This window comes from Brachyhypopomus gauderio, chromosome 10, assembly GCF_052324685.1.
Source record: "Brachyhypopomus gauderio isolate BG-103 chromosome 10, BGAUD_0.2, whole genome shotgun sequence".
Classification (NCBI taxonomy): Eukaryota; Metazoa; Chordata; class Actinopteri; order Gymnotiformes; family Hypopomidae; genus Brachyhypopomus; species Brachyhypopomus gauderio.
The window spans coordinates 20,264,568-20,285,775 of NC_135220.1; the positions used below are offsets into that span (position 1 = coordinate 20,264,568).

General features: G+C 42.1%; 1 pseudogene; it reads right to left on the minus strand.

Annotated features, from left to right (window-relative positions):
- Window positions 1–827: 827 nt before the first annotated feature.
- LOC143526195 (olfactory receptor 1496-like) lies at window positions 828–7,181 on the minus strand (annotated as a pseudogene).
- Between the last annotated feature and the right edge of the window lie 14,027 nt (window positions 7,182–21,208).

Below are 21,208 nucleotides of genomic sequence, written 5' to 3' on the forward strand. Positions count from 1 at the left end.
GGACTAGGGCAAACAACACGGGACTGGGAAGGAGGGTGGAGCTGAACGACACATTTTTTTTTGTTTTGGTTTCAATATTTCTGCCCCTTGTTTTCTTCTCCACCCCTCACTGATTCCACCTGTCTTCATTAGTCCTTGTTATTTTGTGTATTTAAGGCCTGTGTCTTTCCCTTGTTGTTCCCTGGTCATTCTTATCCCAGCCATGCCATGCTCTAAATGGCCACCTGTACAATTTCCTTATGCTATGTTATGTTACAAGACAACTGACACTGCATATCAAAAACATTCATTCTGATTGGTCACACTTGTTGCCTGACCCTTTGAGACATCCCAGATTCAGCCTCCCTGTTATGAGATCCATACGATCCATACTTCTAGCCTAAGACATCTGGCCTTTACTCTTAGTGTCCAGTGCCCTGCTCTCTGAAAAAATAAAAACCTCTTGTTGTTGTATCCCCCTTTTTCTCGAGTGTTTCCTATCCTATTACAAATTCCAAATCTAACCACTGAAAACTTAGAAAATACTTGTAACGATTCCGTTGCGGACTTGGAGTAGGACACAAACGCGTAGAGACCAGGGTTGCACTTGCAGTAGACTGTATATTTAATTTAGAATCAAAAGACAGATGACCTATTACAAATCAGAACAACCAGGAGAAGACGTAGACACGGACTCAGACTCAACACACGACCACCACATACGAGGGGAACAGGCAGAGGCGGGGCCAGGAACAACCAACAGGGCGAGATCACTATCAGGACCAACCGAAACAGGGGTCACAAAACCGGGAGAGCCAGGTACAAAAGGCCCCGAAGAGAATTCACAATCAAGCCCAGCGTCTACACCAGAAGACACAACAGGACATCGAGCGGAGCACGGGCAATTAGAAGACCCAGAAGGCGGAGAAAATAAGGGGGGACCGATGCAACCCTGGAAATTGACTGAGGCAAGGGTACCTGTTGCAAAGAACCCTGGTGGCATGCTGGAATGGGCACAGTAGGAGAAACAGAAGAGAAAAAACCAGGGGCAGAAGACAATTCCAACACAGACATAATCACACTAAGAACAAAAGACATAGGAACTGGAACCAAATTAACAACAACACGAGGAACCCACATTGTAACATTAGAACTAAACATTCCAACAGGAGGCAACACAATAGAAACAGGGACAAGTACATAACCAGGAGATGGTGCCAAAAACATAGGCATAGTCTTAGAGTCCATGCATGCAATGAAGTCAGTTACTGTCTTCAACACAGATGCCGGTATCGTCTCTGTGCCTGTGGAACTCTGACCTCGTAGATCCAAAAGGACGGTCTGGGTGAACCTCTCGGGGTTATCAACAGATCCTTCCTGGGTAACAGGGTCAGGGAGCAATCCAGAAGACCTGGGAGCAGAAGACGGAAGCGACCATTCCCGGGTTGTGGGAGCGACAGATAACTCCCTCTGAGGTGCAGGTGTATGCAGCGCAGGCCTCCCCAAAGCCCTCGGCACCGAAGCTAGCCCAGAGACAGCGTTGTCGGGGGGCATTGCTACAGAGGAGACAGCTGGAGGTATAGGAGGCCCTGTGATAGCAGGAGTGCCAAGGAGTGTTTCAACCGGGGTGGCATCGCTAGGAAGCGCAACAGTCATGAAGACTTCACTAGAGGGCGTTGCTGCCAGTAACATGGCATCAGCAGGCGCGGCCGCCGGGAGAGCGTTGTCAGCAGGCGCGGCCGCCGGGAGAGCGTTGTCAGCAGGCGCGGCCGCCGGGAGAGCGTTGTCAGCAGGCGCGGCCGCCGGGAGAGCGTCAACAGCAGGCGCGGCCGCCGGGAGAGCGTCGTCAGCAGGCGCGGCCAGAGGAACATTACGGAGTGGCCTGGTGGCCAGGGAGATGTCCAGAGGCATCAGGGACAACGAGACGCCAGGGAGCGTGGAGGCCTGAGGGACGCCAGGGAGTGTGGAGGCCTGAGGGACGCCAGGGAGCGTGGAGGCCTGAGCAGTAGCTTCGGTATGCAGAGCCTCCTGGAGGAACTGGGTTGGTATTGAGGGAGCAGGCCGAAGAGCTGCCTCTATCTTTCTTCGTAATGTCATCAAACTTTTAACATGAATGAGTGGATCATCTGTGTGGGCCATGAAAGATCTATTCCTGAACTCCCCCACTACCATTGGATATGGAGAAAAACGTTTAAACATCAAAATAAAAAAGTCCTCTAAAGAAAACCCGGTCCCCTTCTCATCTAATTTTGTACTGAGTGTCTTGTTAGCCCAAACCAACGCCTTTCCGGTGAGAAACCGGCACAAAAACTGAATTTTAACATGTTCCGGAGGAGGAGAACATAACAAAAATTGAAAAAAGAATCTACTTTGAAAAACAAAGTCCTCAACCGTCCCCTCTCCATTATATATCTTAGGAGGGTCACGCCGAGAGAGCAATAGGCATGGCGCGCTTATTACCGACGTTTGTCAAATCAGTATTGGGTCTCTCGCTGTGTCCTTTTAAAGGGCGATCGTTCTGTAACGATTCTGTTGCGGACTTGGGTGAAGTAGGACACAAACGCGTAGAGACCAGGGTTGCACTTGCAGTAGACTGTATATTTAATTTAGAATCCAAAGACAGATGACCAATTGACAAACTCCCGACACAGTGACGAGACCGACGAAGCATTCTGGACAGACCACGTAACACTGGGATTACATCAACTCACTATAATACCTAGATACAACAATACTAAGACAAAACCGTAACAACTCTTAACATGGTGACTTGATGAACGAGGCAGTACATAACACATGTAACATGGCCAGTAACACTCTTTACGTGACGACCAGATCACCGACAGTACATAACACATGTAACATGGGCAGTAACACTCTTTGCGTGATGACCAGATCACCGAGGCATTTAAATAAACCACATAACATTATGGGCGGTAACAACTCTTTAAACGGTGACCAGATCAACAAGACATTAGAAACAACCACGTCAGTAGTCTCTGATAATTTGCAAGTGAAAGGGAGAGAACACCTGGATAAAAAAAAAGACAAATGAAACTTTAAGTATTCAACTACACAGGACTTTAACCACATAACTCAATTAGAACACACGCGGACATGGGACCTTAATATAGAAACATTGACAGACAGGGAAATCAAAGGAACAAACACGGGGAACGACCAAACATAACAGGGTTGCGAACTAGAAAGACAACGTTTCACCAAAGGCAACGACCAACCCCGAAGGAAACAGACACACGATAACCACAACAACAAAACGTGTAATAACCAGAAACAGAACAGACTGATAAAGACTGAAACGAAGACTAGAGTGAACCGACTAAAATCTAGAGCACTGACAGACGGGACTGAACTGGACTGGACAACCTGGAAACGCAGAGGGCATGAAACAACGATCGCCAAAGACCGTGTCCGGATTTAAATACCCAATTATTTAAACGACAATGAGGTGCAGGTGAGACCCATAATACCAAGGGCTGGAACTAGGCGGTGCAAAACACTAAAACCGATGAATAAACGTAAGTAAATGAGGGGGGGGCGGAGTAACTAGTTACAATACTTTTCGTCTGAATAACCCAAAGAATTTTTAATGGTTCCTGGATTAACAGAAGGACTACACTTTTGTAGGACTACACTTCCACTTTGTAGGACTACACTTTTTAGGACTACACTTCCATGCACAGTTAGCTTGTTGTTTTGTACAATTCAGGTTCAACAGGGGTGGCAGATAATTTCACAGTAGCTATCAGCAGTCTATATTTGCTGACTATCGTATTGAATAGTTTCATCTCTGGGAAAAGCCAGCACAATAATTTATTTTATCGGATGTCAGATTTTTTAAAGCAAAATAGTGTAATTGCTAATTATGTGTACAACCATATATAAGGTAACCACCCAACATAATTAAAGAGAAAAGAATGACAACATATAAAAACAACAAGAGATGTACACAAGATGTGTATATAATATAATATAATAATATGTTTAAATGTATAAATGCGTAAAATCTCTTTCAGAAATAAAGCAGTGCTACCAAAATATTGAAGATGCTTTACAATATTTCAAAAAGCTTTTCAGTCCAGTGTTGTTCCACTGTAGTGTGTCATTCCATGGGACACTGTGGTAGAGTACACAAAGGCCCTTGTCTTGACTTCCCCTGGATCTCCTGACATCAGGCTTTTAAAATAAATGTCTGAAACATATTAACCACTACAGTAGTATGTTTCTGATGTAACATAAATGCTAATTGTAATTTCACATTTATTTTACTGAATCATAATTTTACAAAACAATTTATTACATTGTGATGTTTTTTCCAGCTTATGGCCTCTTGATTGCTGTCACGATGGCCTGGAAGCCACCAGAAGGTGCGCGTGCACACTGACACACCCTCACACATGCCCACCTCAGTCTGCAGCACACCCTCTCATACCAAACCACCCCCCCGGTCACAGTTACCCAACTATTGACACCTGGCCACCACTGATTCACCCGGGACTTAAGCCCACAGGTCTTGAGCCTTCGCTGTGCACCACGAGTAGCCTGCTCCTTGCAACGTCGCCTGAGTACTGGACTGCCTCACAGGACTGTGCTGCGTGCCACCCTTCTCTTCATTGTTGCCATTTGGCCTGAGCTCGTTCACCATGGACAATAAGGCTTTTAGTTTACAGCCTCTGCCTCCTGCTGCCTCTATCCCTGTGTCACAATTGCTAAAAAGAAATGGCAGTGCACACAATTAGAAAATGGAAAAAACATGTAATTTTCCTGAGCATTACATTACAAAGTGATGATAAATCAATGATTTTTCAGTCTGTACTGCTGGAACAATTTTGTCCCACACATATTGCTTTCAGTTTATTATACCATATTTGTGTTGTTTCAAGTCCTCACAGCTTATTTCTTTTTGTGGGCTTCACATTGGATCGTTTGTAGAGTACTTTAATAGCATGCATTACCTCCTCTGTCTTTAGAGTGTATATGATTGGGTTTAACATGGATGGAATAGTCTGTGTCAGGCCTGTATTGATTATCCAGATATTTGCATCTACAAATGTGGTAAAAGCTGCAGTATAAACACCTAAAATTGGTACATAAAACAAAGCCACTAATATGACATGGGAGGTGCAAGTTTTCATTGCTTTAGTTTGCTGAACATGTGCAATCTTCCGCAATGCAAAACCAATGCAAATATATGAGATGGTTATCAGTAATAATGGAATGTAAAGCAGAACAGCTGTACAGACAAAACCCATTATGGAATTTATAGATGTATCATTACCGGCTAAAGTAAAGAGAGGGCCAACATCACAGAAATAGCTGTTAACTGTAGTAGATCGACAGAAGGACAGTCGGGTAAACAGAGATACAAGGAGAGCATTGATAGTTACAGATACAAACCACATAATACCTATGATCACACTCATAGTTGTTTTGGTTACAATAGCATGATACCTCAGAGGGAGACATATAGCAACCACTCTGTCATAGGCCATTGCAACCAGAGTAAGAGACTGCAGAGTCATAAAGAATAAAACAAAAAACATATTTGCCAGACACGCTCCATATGATATGTACTGATTGTCAAACAGAAACATGTCCAGAAACTTTGGAATGAGAGCAGAGCTTCCACACAGATCAGAGAAGGCCAAATTGAAGACAGCTACATACTTTGCAGTGTGTAAGCTGCGTTCCAGCTAGATGATTCCCATTATAAAAGAATTCCCTAAAACAGTCACAGTGTACACAAAGCTTAGAAACACATAGTAGTGTGTTGCATGTGGAATGTTGTAAAGTCCTCTAATGTAAAATGTTGGGTGAAAAAATGTTTCATTCACTGAGGACACAGGCTGAATGGAAGTCATGTTAGAAGTCATCTGTCATCATAACACCTGTAAAACAATTGATTGGATGGAATTGTTAATGTTAATGCAATTATTACAGCAGTTCAATAACAATAACAAATGAATACATAGATTACATGGACTGGGTGCAATTCATGTTGGCAGTCATTAGGCCTCATAACACCTATAAAATAATGGCTTGCATTTAATTGTCATGTTTTTCCCCTTCATTAGTTTTTGTTGCAGGGTTTTAAACAAATCCCCTTATCAATGTAAATGTGAATAAAATCATTGCATTACAATTTCAGTAACACTTAATCAACAAATATTAATCAAAGGATATCAGACATCTTGGAGAGGAAACGAAATGACTTGTTACTGTACCTTAATGCAGAAGCGACAGCATACCACCATATGTGTGAAGTACAGATGTATTTATTATTAATCTGTGGTGACATCATTCCCTGTGGTATACTTTGCTTGTTTTGACTTTTGACTTATGATGAACAAATTGCTAAGTTGTCCTCAGAGGTTTCAAGCTGTTTTCATTCATATCTCTAATCACTTGTTTAATACGATTTCCCTGTGACAGTTTTGCTCATTTTGAAGCTCTGATTATGTATTAGAGTATTGTGTAGATCAATCAATCAATCAATCAATCAAAGTTTATTTGTATAGCGCTTTTAACAACTCAAGTTGTCGCAAAGCAGCTTTACAGGGTTTACAAGGTTAACAATACCATGGGTCCAGAACCCTAATGAGCAAGCCAAAGGCGACAGTGGCGAGGAAAAACTCCCTATGATGGTGAGGAATAGGAAGAAACCTCGGGAGAACCAAGACTCAAAAGGGAACCCATCCTCCATTGGGCGGCCCGTTAACACACAAATACACAAGTCACACATAATTCACACAATCAGACTAGGTAAAAGGTAGAATTGAAAGTTCTGGGTTTTGATATTGTCACTGTAAATGTCTGTTGATGAATGCCAGGCTTTCATTCCGTGTCGGAGCAGTGATGCTGGTATTGTAGGCTCCGACTGCAGTGTTACTCCCCAGGTGAACCCCGGTATCAGCACATCCACCGGCAGCCAGACCATCCCCCAGGTGCCTGCAGGTGCCTGTATCCAATCGTCTTGGGTAGAGCCATGCAAGAAGATAGATAATACAGACTGAGTGGACATGAATTTAAACCACCGTTGATTTAAATGTACGTAGCTCACGTGCCAGTGATCAGCATGTGGCTCCGGCAGACTAATCTATAGCAGCATAACTAAAGGGAGAGGTTCAGAGGTGACCACAGGCATGAGGGCTCACTGAGACATTGCTTTCCAGTCAAGTCATAGTCACAAATAGAGTGATGCCAAGACACAGCTGGATGACAGCATCAACATCTCAGATCACCAGAAATCTCAACGTCTGGGGGCCCCCCAAGCCCCTACACCTTACAAGGGGAATTTTAGCTGAAGGCTTGACTAAACAGGTGAGTCTTAAGTCTAGATTTAAAGATTGGAACTGTGTCAGAGTCTCGGATTGGAGCTGGAAGGCTATTCCATAATTGAGGGGCTTTAAAAGAGAAAGCTCTGCCTCCGGCTGTAGTTTTACTAATTTTTGGAACTACGAGAAATCCAGCATTTTGGGAGCGCAAAGGGCGAGATGGGTTGTAGTAATCAATGAGTTCACTCAGATATTGTGGGGCAAGACCATTTAACGCCTTATAGGTTAACAGGAGAACTTTAAATTCAATGCGATATTTAATCGGCAGCCAGTGTAGTGCAGCGAGAGTGGGACTAATATGATCGAATTTCCTAGCCTTGGTTAGGACTCTAGCTGCGGCATTTTGTACAAGTTGTAGCTTCTTTATGGACTGTTTAGAGCATCCAATTAGAAGACTATTACAGTAGTCCAATCTCGACGAGACAAAAGCATGAACTAGCTTCTCTGCATCAGCTAAAGAAAGTAAGTGTCTCAGCTTGGCAATATTACGTAAATGGAAAAAGGCAGCCTTAGTGACATTGCATACATGTGTGTCAAATGAAAGATCAGAATCAATAGTGACACCTAAACTTTTTGCAGTAGATTTTGGTGTTACTGAAAAACCATCTAGGGTAAGGGGAATATCAGCCCAATTGCTTCTAACAGCTTTAGGCCCAAGAATCAGTACCTCAGTCTTGTCAGAATTTAGTTTAAGAAAATTAGACGCCATCCAGTTGTAGCGGATACATATGTTAGTTTATGGATTATGAACGGGGCACCATCCTGATTGCTCAGGAACCAGTATTGTGATAACGGAGTTAGGTGGAATATGGTTTGATCAGTCTCATTACTAAAGGGTTAAGTTCTGGTTCCGCGCAGTGACCTAATACCATCGACCAAAATATGCATTTACCACCGTGACCAGATGAATAAATGTCCACATTTATTAAATGGTTAATATTACAATTGATACAAAGCATATGAATGATTTGGCTCAAATTGAAACTAAACCTATATGTGAATCTACTAATTTAAACCAGGGATATAATAGTGAACAGCAAAGAATATAAAATTAAACAACAATAGCGAATGATAAACAACTGTCGGATCATGAGATTTATTTATTTAACTATCCTAAGGCTTGCCTAACTAGCGTAGGACCCAGGGACGGACACGAGGTCTTTAGAGAGAGAATAGAAAAGAAGAAAGAGGAAATTTGGGCAGGTTAATGGTAACAGTATTTACTATTTTGGACTCCGGGAGAAATAGCAGCTGGCAACCCCAAAACAGCATATGAACTGAGCGTCTTACTTCGAAGGAGAGACGTGGTTACGCGGACCAACCGGTGCGCGTTCACGGTTCGTTTCTTGAGGCGGCTAAGGTCTGCGGAGCAGGTCACGTGAGACGGCTCTGCTCGCGGAGGCTTAGCGGTGACGTCACAGTCGAAACTTGAGGGCGCAGACAAACTTGTGCAGATGACTTGACTGAGAAAGATGATGAGCTTGACTTGAACGACTAGACGAAATAAAAGTACTTTTGACGACGAAACGTAGAATAAAGAAAATAAAATAAAATAAAGAAGAATCTTCTGTTGGACTCGGTGAGAGCGTTAGTTGCGGTTTCTTGGCATCGCTCTTCTGGACACTGCGGTGTTCGGCGTGAGTCCAGCGAACAGTCGCGATGGTTTGGCGTGTTCGAGTCTTTGAGTCTTGGCGACTCTGGCGAAGTTCTCCAAGTCTTCCCAAATTACCAGGCTGCCAAGCTCATTGTTTCGCTTCGAGCTAGGGCTTTTAAAACAAGTTTTAGGGGCGTAATTGTAAGGCGCTTTCATGTTCATCAGGCCATTGACCATTGGCCTTTATTAATGAATATTCATGACCTCTGCCCAGACAGGGGAGAGAAAGAGAGAGAGAGAGAGAGAGAGAGGGGGAGAGCGAGGAGTGCCCGTCTTTCCAGGTCTAGTTAATGACTTAACCAAAGAAGACAGATTAACACAATATGAAGACAAAAGGGAATTCCTAAATAACTTGTCTTACATACTATGCCTAAACAAGAACTAATTTGGTTCTATTAGTCTACACATTGAGCCATTCTCAATTTCCACTTTTGGACAACAAATGACAATGCACAGACAGGCATAAATGTGAGGTCACATACGTACACATGAGAATGATTACATTCGATGAGTAACATACAAACTAATACATAGATATGCATCAATGTGGTGTGTTTATACAGTAACACGTATTCTAATAAGATCACTTAATACTGAATACATGAAAGATCATAAGTTGTGTCTTTATATCAACCACATGGCACAGTGTTCACATTTAAATGGTCTTGTGCTCCTTTGTTCTTAAGGCTGGAATGCTGAATACTGGTTTCAAGAATAATTAATCTTTCCTTGTATGGAAGGTAGTCAAGTTCGGTGTCTCTAGACTGCATTCGCCGAGCTGGTTCCTGTAGGCTGAATCCCAATTCTGTGTACAGATCAGATTTGGAGTTACAGAGATCTCTGAAATATTTGTATCTTCAGCTCTGGATTATAACACAGGACATAGAGTGGGTTTAAACTGTGGGCGATCAGATAAGGTTGGAATTTAGAGCTTTATGGTCCTTCCTGACTGTGGTCCCAGTGTCCTTCGACGAAGGTTGGTTTTGACCAGCCTCTCTTAGATGGCCTCTCTCCCAAGCTCAGGAGATCATAAGGTCAGCATTGTAGGCTTTTGGGAGGTAAACACCACTATGGATGTGGGTCCTTTGGGGCCTGTTGCTGTGTAAAGAATCAGTCTTTAAATTTACATGCAACCAAAGAGATGTGAGTCAGTTTCTCAGTTCAGTGGGAAAGGATTCCATTTTGGGTGTCACAGTGAAATGGCGTTTAGCTGTCTCCACTACACAGTTTTTAATATCCTGGACGCAGTTCTCAATCTTGAGAGTTGTGGTGGTATCATCTGGATTAGAAGATATATACAACTGAGTATCATCTGCGTAGCAATGGAAGCTAATACCATGCCTACGAATGATAGTGCCCAGTGGTAGCATATATAATGAGAATAATATGGGGCCCAGTACAGATCCTTGTGGGACACCATACTTTACTTTAGAATGCTCAGAGCATTCGTTATTTACTAGCACAAATTGGTAACGATCTGTCAGGTAGGACCTGAACCAGGAGAGTGCTTGACCTCTTATGCCAATGAGTGTCTCCAGTCTATTAAGTAGAATATTATGATCAATGGTGTCAAAAGCAGCACTGAGGTCTAGCAGTATGAGAAACGAAATGTGTCCTTTATCAGAGGATATTAAGAGATCATTCAGTACTTTAGTTAGTGCTGTTTCAGTGCTGTGATGAGCTCTAAATCCAGACTGAAATAACTCTGACATGTTCTGTCTGTAAGAAGGAAGAGAGTTGTGAAGAAACTACTTTCTCTAAAATTTTGGATATGAATGACAGATTAGATATTGGCCTATAGTTGGACAGTTCTTGGGGGTTAAGACCAGGTTTTTTAATTAGCGGCTTGATGACTGCAAGTTTAAATGAACTGGGAACGTAGCCCAGGCTCAGAGAATAATTTATTATAGTAAGCAACGGTTCTACATTGCTGTGCAGTAATTCTTTAAGTAGATGGGTTGGTACAGCATCTAGTATGCATGTGGAGGGTTTAGCAGATTTCACCAGTGAAATAAGCTCCTCACGACCAATTGGGGAGAAAGACTCTAACAGGGCATCAGAGCTGACCAGACAGCTGTCAAGGTGCATTGGCATGTTGACAGGCTCTGAGATAGCACTACTAATGTTTTCCCTAATTTGATCAATCTTATCATTAAAGAATTTCATAAAATTGTTACTGCTACACTCTAGTGGAATAAGAGAATTGTTTTGTTCATGACTCCTCGTAAGGCTGGAAACAGTTTTAAAAAGGAGTCCTGAATTGTTTTTATGTTTTTCTATTAAGGCCGATAAGTATAAGGACTTTGCCATATGGAGGGCATGCTTATATTCAATAAGGCTGCTTTTCCATGATAGTCTATACACTTCTAACTTCATATTTCGCCATTTACGTTCCAGAATCCGCGCGGCTCGTTTGAGGCTACGCGTGTGCTCATTGTACCATGGCGCTATTCTTCTCTCCGTGGCTCTCTTATATCGTAGTGGTGCAACTTTGTCTAAAGCTGTACGAAGGGAAGTCTCGACGTGCTCGGTGAAACGCTCTAGTCCTTCCGGAGCTACAAGTGGATCAGTGTTTGTCAGACCCGGTAAAATATCAGTGAGCGCGGCTATGGTGCTGGGTGTTATAGCTCGTTTAATTTGATAGCGGGGTGGCCGATGAACACAGTCAGTTAAACACAACTCGTATGTTATGAGGCTGTGGTCAGAAACAGCCTCACTCTGAGGAAGAATTGCTAAACTGGATATGTCAATACCAAATGACAAGACCAAGTCCAACAATTATTGATATTTTTTGTGATCATGACTATCTCAACCAGCCTATGACAGTAACACATGAAATTGTTTGTATGCCGCAATCCTCCTGATTTTGGTAATATCAGTAAAAGAACATTTCAGGCATGGCTGACTGTGGAGTAGCCAATGACATTGCACGGTAAAAAAACAACACAATCTCAACACCACTGCAACATGGGATCTCTGTTCACATGTCTAACATGTGAGAGAGTTATCCCCCTGTCTTACTATACAGACCGAGGTATCTCATCATTATGCAAATAGCATTACGCTTTCGTTGGTTTATAATCACATATCCATGAGCTCATCCTCAGCCTGGAGGTGCTCCACATCATCTTCTTTTGCGAGAAATGGGTCCATCACCCATGCATCTTTTGAGACAAGTTCATGAATATCCAAAAAGCGAGAGTGCATCTCTTCTTAAAGTTGATCCATGTGGCAGGCGAATTGTCTGGTCAAAGCATCAGGTAACACCCTGCCTTATTGTTATAGTAACAAAGGAAAATGTTGTAGGTCCCCCTTTTTCAGTTTATTCCGTCTGTACTCCACTTTGCGCACAAACCCATCCACTGTTTCTTTGCACTCAATGACGGTGCCGTCTGCGCCCTGCATAAGTTTGTTTGCCTTGTTGTACAGACTGAATATATCAGCAAGATATGCAGTCTTGATTAGAAACGTGTCTTTCATTTTGTCTGCTAATTTCTGGTTGTGAACGGCCAAGAATTCCTCTATTTGGTCTTTCAGTTCCATGAATCGCGTCAGCGTCAGTAGGAGTGTCTGGTGTCTCGTCCTCACACAGCTGTGCAAAGATTCTTCTGTTGACCGGACAAGCTTTTTATATAGTTCACTATTTTGACCACAGTCTTTAATGTTTCAGCATGCCACTATATTTTTGTACGGTATGTTGTGGCTTGTGAGATCGTGTCATCTGCACTGAAAATATCCTCTCCTCTTGTGGTGGATTTCAGATTCACAGACATAAGAATGTCCTGTTTTACCTCGGTCACCTCGATGTATTGTGCGTAAACTACGAGGATTGCTTCCTCGGCCACAGTGGTGGTTTCATCCAGCTGGATGGAAAAGGGATCGGTCTTCAGTTTTTCGACTAGTGTGTTCTCGATGTTCCCTGCCATTCTGTCGATTCTGTCTTTCACTATGTTGTTAGACAGTGGAACAGTCTTAAATTTGTTAGCCACCTGCGGTCCACACATTCTCTCTGCCATTTTAATGCACGCAGGTTTAATCAGTGTCTCGCCAATGGTGTGTGGCTTTTTGTCTTTGGCAATTAGAAGAGGACATTCAAAAGATGCAATTGTTGCCTGCCTGTGTTCGCTGCCAGCCCTCAACAAGCTGTCTTTAATGTTCTGTGGCCTGTTAGCAACAAGAAGCTCTTTTTATCTTAGAAAAACTCCTTCGGTTTTCTCACCGTCTCCGGATGTTTTGTGGTCTGGTGTCGCTTTAACTTGCTGTCAGGAATGCCACCTGATCTTTCTTAATCAACCTCACCTGCCCCTCATTACCACGCCCCCTTCAGCCTTACTTAAGCACTTCACCAGCACATCTCAGTTGCGAAGTATTGCCGGCGTACCAAGCCTTTCTATATCCTGTCTGCTCTCCTGTGTCCTGACCCTCGCTTACGTCCCCGACCTTGTCTCCTGCCTAATCCCTCTGTACCTCCTGACTTCTGCTCCCCCGGTATGACCCTGGACCGTCCTGACCACGCCAAGAAAACGCTGTTACTACTGATCCTAGTACTCGTGATTCACCTGCCTGTGTTTGTACCAGCGTCTCATTTCAATAAAAGCGGTGTTCTTCCGCATTTGGATCCCTCTCTGCCTGTTCAATACGTTACACTTGCAGGGCGTCAAACTTTCGTTCGCCAGTTTGTCACGGCAAAATATACATTCAGCTCGAACTTTATCCATTGCTTCTATGAATCCATACTCTATAAAACTTTCTTGGTACCCCCTCTTTGACTTTTTTTTTGACACATTCCTCCGCTTTCTCTCCTACCTGTGGCGTAGCCATCTTTCCCTCCCTTAGGCCTACTCAGTAAGTCACTAGACAACAGCACCCGCACGAGAGGGAGTCATGTAATACGCTCTGTAACTTATTTTAGTTATCATTTTATTCCTCAATTCGTCTTTGTTCAAAAACAGAATAAATGTTTAATGTAGCACTTAAAATGTGTTGCTTCTATGCATATATTTATTAAATGCTTTGTCATTTATTCAACATGGGCTATATATATATATATATATATATATATATATATATATATATATATATATATGTATTAAAATTAAACCCCTTAAAATCAAGAGGGCGTTGAGACCCTCCGTGGATCTTTGGCGACCCATAGGTTGGGAACCACTGCCCTATGGTATACTTTGCTTGTTTTGACTTCTGACTTATTATGGACAAATTGCTAAGTTGTCCTCAGAGGTATCAAGCTGTTGACATTCATATCTCTAATCACTGGTGTAATAAAGGTTTTCTTTTTGACAGTTTTGCTCATTTTGAAGCTCTAATTATGTATTAGAGTGTTGTGTAGATCCACAATTATTGTAACGAATAGGCTAAGATAGGTAGGATGCAGATGCAGATTTTAAGGAGTTTTAATATACTAACATACAAACGACTGTACTCAACACAAAGAACAAAGGTGACATAAAAGTAGGGTGACCAAATGTTCGTATTTCCCGGGACATGTCCGTATTTCACGCCCGGTACAGAACATGAAATACGGACATGTCCCGGGAAATACGGATGTTTGGTCACCCAAATAAAAGGCTAATATTAAAGACAGGAGGAGCAGAAATTACACAAGGCATGAACAAAAACCAGTACTTACAACATACAACTTACAATAACCGACAACACTAGAGACCAAACAAAGGACTTAAATACACTAACTAAACAAGGAACCCAACAAGACACACATGAAAGCAATAACAAGGAGCGGAGAACAAGGCAGGGGTGTGAAGACAGAGACAACTAGGAATTTAAAAATAAAAGACACTCAAACACAGAGAACAAAACAAAAAACATGACTGACAGGGGGGAGGCGGGAACCACGTGACAATTATTGATATTTTTGTGATCTTGACTATCTCAACAAGCCTATAACAATAACATGTGAAATTGTTTGTATACCCCAATCCTGATTACATTTGTAGTGGAGACAGCTAAAAGCCATTTTACTATGACATTCAAAGTGGATTCCTTTCCCCACTTGAACGTGAGAGACTGACTATCTTTGATTGTATGTAAAGATAAACATGGATTCTTTATCCAGCATCAGGTTCCAAAGGATCCACATGCACAATGGTGTTTGTCTCCCAAAGCTTAGAATTCTGACCTTATCTGAGCTCCTGAGCTTGGACGAAAGGCCATCTAAGAGTTCTGGTCAAAATTCTTTTGAAGGACACTGGAACCACAGTCAGGAAGGACCTACACTGTAAATTCCAACCTTATCTGATTGACCAAATTTAAACCCAATTTACAACACCTTTGAAGTCCTGTGTTAAAATCCAGAACTGAACATGCAAATATTTCAGAGATCCTTGTAACTCCAAATCCGAACTTTACATGGAATTGGCACCTAGCCTACTGGAACCAACTCAGCGAACTCAGTCTAAAAACACCAAACTTGACAACATTTCAACCAAGGAAAGGATAATTATTATTCCTGAGGGAACCGTGACCATTAAACCTGGGCCCACTCCCATCCCCCCCCTATATATATATATATATTAGTGCTGTCAATTCCAGGTGCCGCGATTAAAAGTCCTCATGAGGATTTTGCTCAGGCTTCCTGGATTGTGTTGATTCCACTAATTTTACCTGGATTGCTAATTAGAAAATCTAGCGAGCTTGAGCTATATATTCCTGTGTTCTGCTGCTCATTAATTTTGTTAGTTAGTCATAGAGACCTGTATATTCCCATATTCATGTGCTGCATTATTTTAGACATGCAAATACACTTGTATTCTATAGGGTGAAAGGAGGGTGTTCGGGCGCCTCAGCTGAGTGGGCGGGAGTGCAGATCGGGTAGTCGGGCCCGCACTACGATCACAACAGCTGTCAAGAAAGGTCAACGGTCACCCACCATGAACCCTATGCTCTTGCTCATCCTGTGGGGGGTGGTGGCACCTCCCCAGGAGAGAAGAGCAGGTAAACAAGAAGGTTTGGGGAACCTGGCTGGCGACTGTGTGTACCCTAGTGATTGTGGTTGATTTTATTCTGTTTATCTTGACTAATGTCTCTCCTGAGGAGATGTGTCTTGCAGGTGGCAGGCACAGCGATTACACCTGAGGACCTTGCGATGATGACAGATGTCAAGATCACCAATCTGCTAACTGATGTTGATTCAATTGCTTTCATGTATTTCCTGAAATCATATTTCTCGTGAGTAGTCACTGATGAGTATCGAAAGCCTGTACTGGAGTGATCTGTAGTCGATGTATTTTGTCCATAAAGGACAAAAAGGAGGGAATTGTGGTGGAAATTTGATGATTTCCATTTGTGTCAGGCTTTCTTAGAATACATTAAACACATTAGGTATATGTGTTAGAGATCTTTTACATATACGTGTGTTAAATCATGGCGCTGGGGCCATCCTCGTGGCTTCAGTAGGCCTCAGATGTGTATGTGTGCCCTGTCTGGGACATTTAATCTGATGTTCCTCTGGTGTTCCTAAACTGACCTCGCTGGAGACGCATAATCTCAGCTTGGACGGCAGTACGGCGACACAAAGTCTGCCACGCCATCACGAGGATGCTGAGCGTGGAGGGGGCATGCAGGGGGAGAGGCTAATATGCATCTGTCAAATCAGTGCTAACTATGTCACGTATTGTCCAATCATATTTCGTTAATCACCTCGTGTTCGCCTCGTGGACACCGTGTGTATTGATGATTAAAGTATAAAAGATGAGAGTTTGGACTGGGAGGGGGGCTCTCTGTGCAACCGCCCTGTGCGGTTGTAACGGGAGTCTCGGAGCTCTCTCTGTGACTGACACGTGGGTGTTTGTAACGGAGATCTCAAGGGTTTAATCTATGTCTATGTTTAAATAAATCATTGTACTTATTATCTAACCCAACTGCTTCTGACTTATTTTGTACTCACCATTGAAGGGTTTCAGAATTTCTAAGACATTTTGGCTCGAACTCATTGGAGACACGCCAAACCATCACAAACAACAGTTTGCTGGACTCAAGCCAAACACCGCAGGGTCCCTTGGAGCGATGCCAAAAGACCGTAACTAAAGCTCTCACGGAGTCCAACAGAAGATTCTTCTATATTATATTTTATTTTCTTTACTTTACATGTCGTCAATAAACTTACTTTTATTTTGTCTAGTCTTTCAAGTCAAGCTCATTTTCTTTCTCAGTTAAGTTATCTGCACAAGTTTATCTGTGCCCTCCAGCTGCGACTGTGACGTCACTGCTAAGTCTTCTTGATTTGAGCCATCTCACGAGACCGGCTCAGCCGACCTTAGCCACTGCAGGAGGAAACGAACCGCGAACGCGCACCAGTTGGTCTGCTTCACAACACACCTCTTCTTCGAAGTAAGATGCTCAGAAGTTCATATGCTGCTTTGGGGTTGCCAGTTCCGTCTGTTTGCTACCAATTATATCTCTACCTCCCAGAGTCCGATTTAGTAATTGCTGTTACCATTAATCTATGCCCAGATCCTCTCTTCCTACTCTTCTATTTTCTTTCTAAATAAAATAGAATTTCTAAATTTATTTATACGTAAATTCTACCCTCCGTTCCTTTTCAAGAAAATGATCTGTGACCCTGTCGTACCAACAAGAAACGTTTCTTTCTTCATTTCTTTTAATGAAGAAAATGCCGCTAAGAGGATTAGGAAAATCTCCGGTTCAACTCAGAACAGAATGAAAATTAAAAAAATTAAAATTAAATGCTCCCGCGGAGGTTTACACCAAAAGATCGCAATCATCATGCAGAAGCTGAGCGTCCGGGCCAACCGAGGCCAGCCCACTGCCCCATAGACCCCCAGAGACGCTGAGCGTCCGATGGGCGGGACAAAGCCCAGTATTTATCCAATGGCTCGTCTTGTTTCGCTGCACTCTTCGCTTCGCTATTGAACTCTGTAGACGCTCAGCGTTCACACCGTTTAAAGCACCGTGAAGCTGCGGGACTGAGTGAGAGGAAAGCCGTGTCGTTACCAGTGACAAGAAGCTGATTCTGAACAAAAGTTGACTGCGTTGTAGCGCATATTTAGTCAATGACATGTACACACAGTCTTAGAGCAATCGCCACTGATATCTGATATATATATATATATATATATATATATATATATATATATATATATATATATATATATATATCTATCTATCCATCCATACACACACACATACATACACACTTCATATATAGCTAATTTATGTGTGTGTAATATATATATTTATATATATGGTTATATGTGCTGAGTAAAACAACCAAATTTAATCTTCTACCTCATTTCACTTCTTTATTGGTTATTGATCTGGTTTGGCTTTAGATTTTAATCTGTGGTAAAGGTAAAAGGTCACTTGGAGATGTCAAAAAGCTACTTGGAGAGTAGTAGAAATACACCATAGGATGTTGCCATCAAGAGTAGGTAATACATAAACACTTTTCTTCCTGCAAGAATTGTTAGAAAATTTGTTTCTCAATTTGCAGAGGTTGGAGTCCTTTGGAGACTCCAAAGGGACACTTGGAGAAACGTCTGTACACTATCTACTCTAGAGTGAATAACTTCTAATCAGTTAGGGCAGAGCCGGAGTGGCTAATCGGGAGTTTCGGGAGGATTTCCGATGGGCCGGCTCATGTCAGTCTCTAGTTTGGGCCGATTGGGAGGGAAAAATAATTTTGGGCCGGTGTTCTGTCGAATTGTGCTTTGCATCGAGTTATGCTCGTTTGCGGTTTTGCGCATGCGCAGACCCACAGGCTTGTCATTTGTTTCCACGCTATGCTCCCTTTCTGTCGAGTTTATGTTCAGGTGATAACTTAAATAAATCTTTAAAAAGATAAATCTTTTTTTATTATGTTTTTGTTAGCAAGCACGTGCATGGGTCTGTATTGGAAGCATGATTTGATAAGGGAAGCATTATTCGATGTATGATATCAGCCTATCGAGATATGCTATCCATGTAAAATGTTAATAAGGAAGCTATAATGGAATTAAATCCATGGATTTGGCCATTCATACAGTGCACGTACTTGATTTTATAATTACAATGCGTCATAATACCGAGTTAGGCTATATTTTATGGGAAACGCACAACTGCAAGCATTGTTCGACAAAGTAGCACAACTCGACAGAACACCGGATTTGCGCATGAAACTCCAGGGCTGAAAAAGTGTCCCACTCCGGCCCTGAGTTAGGGTAATCAGTTTAAAATTTTACATGGTAAAAATTGACCCATAGGGGCAAAATATGGAACTGCAAAAACATTTATTGGACATGACCTCTTCAGTTTATGGTCCCTAAAATATAAAACAAAAAAAGAAAATTTGAAAATCGCCTGTTTATTTTCCCTTTTTTACCATATTTTGGCCATTAGAGTTTAATTTTGATAAGTTCAAGTGTTTTCAATTACTTTTTTAAAGGCTTTTGAGTAATAATACTTAATAAAATTGCCTCTGGATTATATAATATTTGAGTAAAAAGCATTAATATTTGAGTATGTAATTTCAGGTGGAAATTGGCAAAAATAGGCTTGGAGCAGAAGAGGTTTTAATGGTTGTTTATTTTCAAAACACCCAATCTTAATGTCTTCACGTTATCTCATGTTTCGTCCTGGAATTACAAGAGTTAACGTAATACAAGAGAACTGTTCAGTCAGACAGATATTTGTTGTGAAACGAAGTTTTTCATTTTCAAGTACTTAGCCTAAATTCCAGGACTTTTCAAACCTGAAACACAAAGCAACATTAGGTAAATGTTTCTACCTGCAGTGTTGTCATTTCGGACAACACTGCAAAGAACGCGGAGTGACGTGAAGTTTAAGTACCTGTATAAACGCTTCCGCCGTTCACGTGAGATGTGCGGAGTCGCGCGCTACGGTCTCTCGCGAAAGTATAAACAACTGAGGCAGCAGTTTGTGAGGTGGCTGCCCCCGCTGCCCGCATTGTTTCACTTTCTGCATATTCCTTGGGATGCCTACGTCTCAAGTGATTGAATAAATTTGTTGTACTGGCATCGGACGTTTTTACATGTTCTTTGCACACCTTACATATCGCTGAAGTTTGGTCTTGGTCAGTGGAATTCATTTAGCATTCATTTTCAAGCAATTCTTGATTCAATGGGTATCACTCAGAATGTGGTGGGTCCTACGCATAACTGTAGTCATACTTTAGACTTGGTCTTGTCATTTGGTATTGACATATCCAGTTTAGCAATTCTTCCTCAGAGTGAGGCTGTTTCTGACCACAGCCTCATAACATACGAGTTGTGTTTAACTGACTGTGTTCATCGGCCACCCCGCTATCAAATTAAACGAGCTATAACACCCAGCACCATAGCCGCGCTCACTGATATTTTACCGGGTCTGACAAACACTGATCCACTTGTAGCTCCGGAAGGACTAGAGCGTTTCACCGAGCACGTCGAGACTTCCCTTTGTACAGCTTTAGACAAAGTTGCACCACTACGATATAAGAGAGCCACGGAGAGAAGAATAGCGCCATGGTACAATGAGCACACGCGTAGCCTCAAACGAGCCGCGCGGATCCTGGAACGTAAATGGCGAAATATGAAGTTAGAAGTGTATAGACTATCATGGAAAAGCAGCCTTATTGAATATAAGCATGCCCTCCATATGGCAAAGTCCTTATACTTATCGGCCTTAATAGAAAAACATAAAAACAATTCAGGACTTCTTTTTAAAACTGTTTCCAGCTTTACGAGGAATCATGAACAAAACAATTCTCTTATTCCACTAGAGTGTAGGAGTAACAATTTTATGAAATTCTTTAATGATAAGATTGATAAAATTAGGGAAAACATTAGTAGTGCTATCTCAGAGCCAGTTAACATGCCAATGCACCTTGACAGCTGTCTGGTCAGCTCTAATGCCCTGTTAGAGTCCTTCTCCCCAATTGGTCGTGAGGAGCTTATTTCACTGGTGAAATCTGCTAAACCCTCCACATGCATACTAGATGCTGTACCAACCCATCTACTTAAAGAATTACTGCACAGCAATGTAGAACCGTTGCTTACTATAATAAATTATTCTCTGAGCCTGGGCTACGTTCCCAGTTCATTTAAACTTGCAGTCATCAAGCCGCTAATTAAAAAACCTGGTCTTAACCCCCAAGAACTGTCCAACTATAGGCCAATTTCTAATCTGTCATTCATATCCAAAATTTTAGAGAAAGTAATTTCTTCACAACTCTCTTCCTTCTTACAGA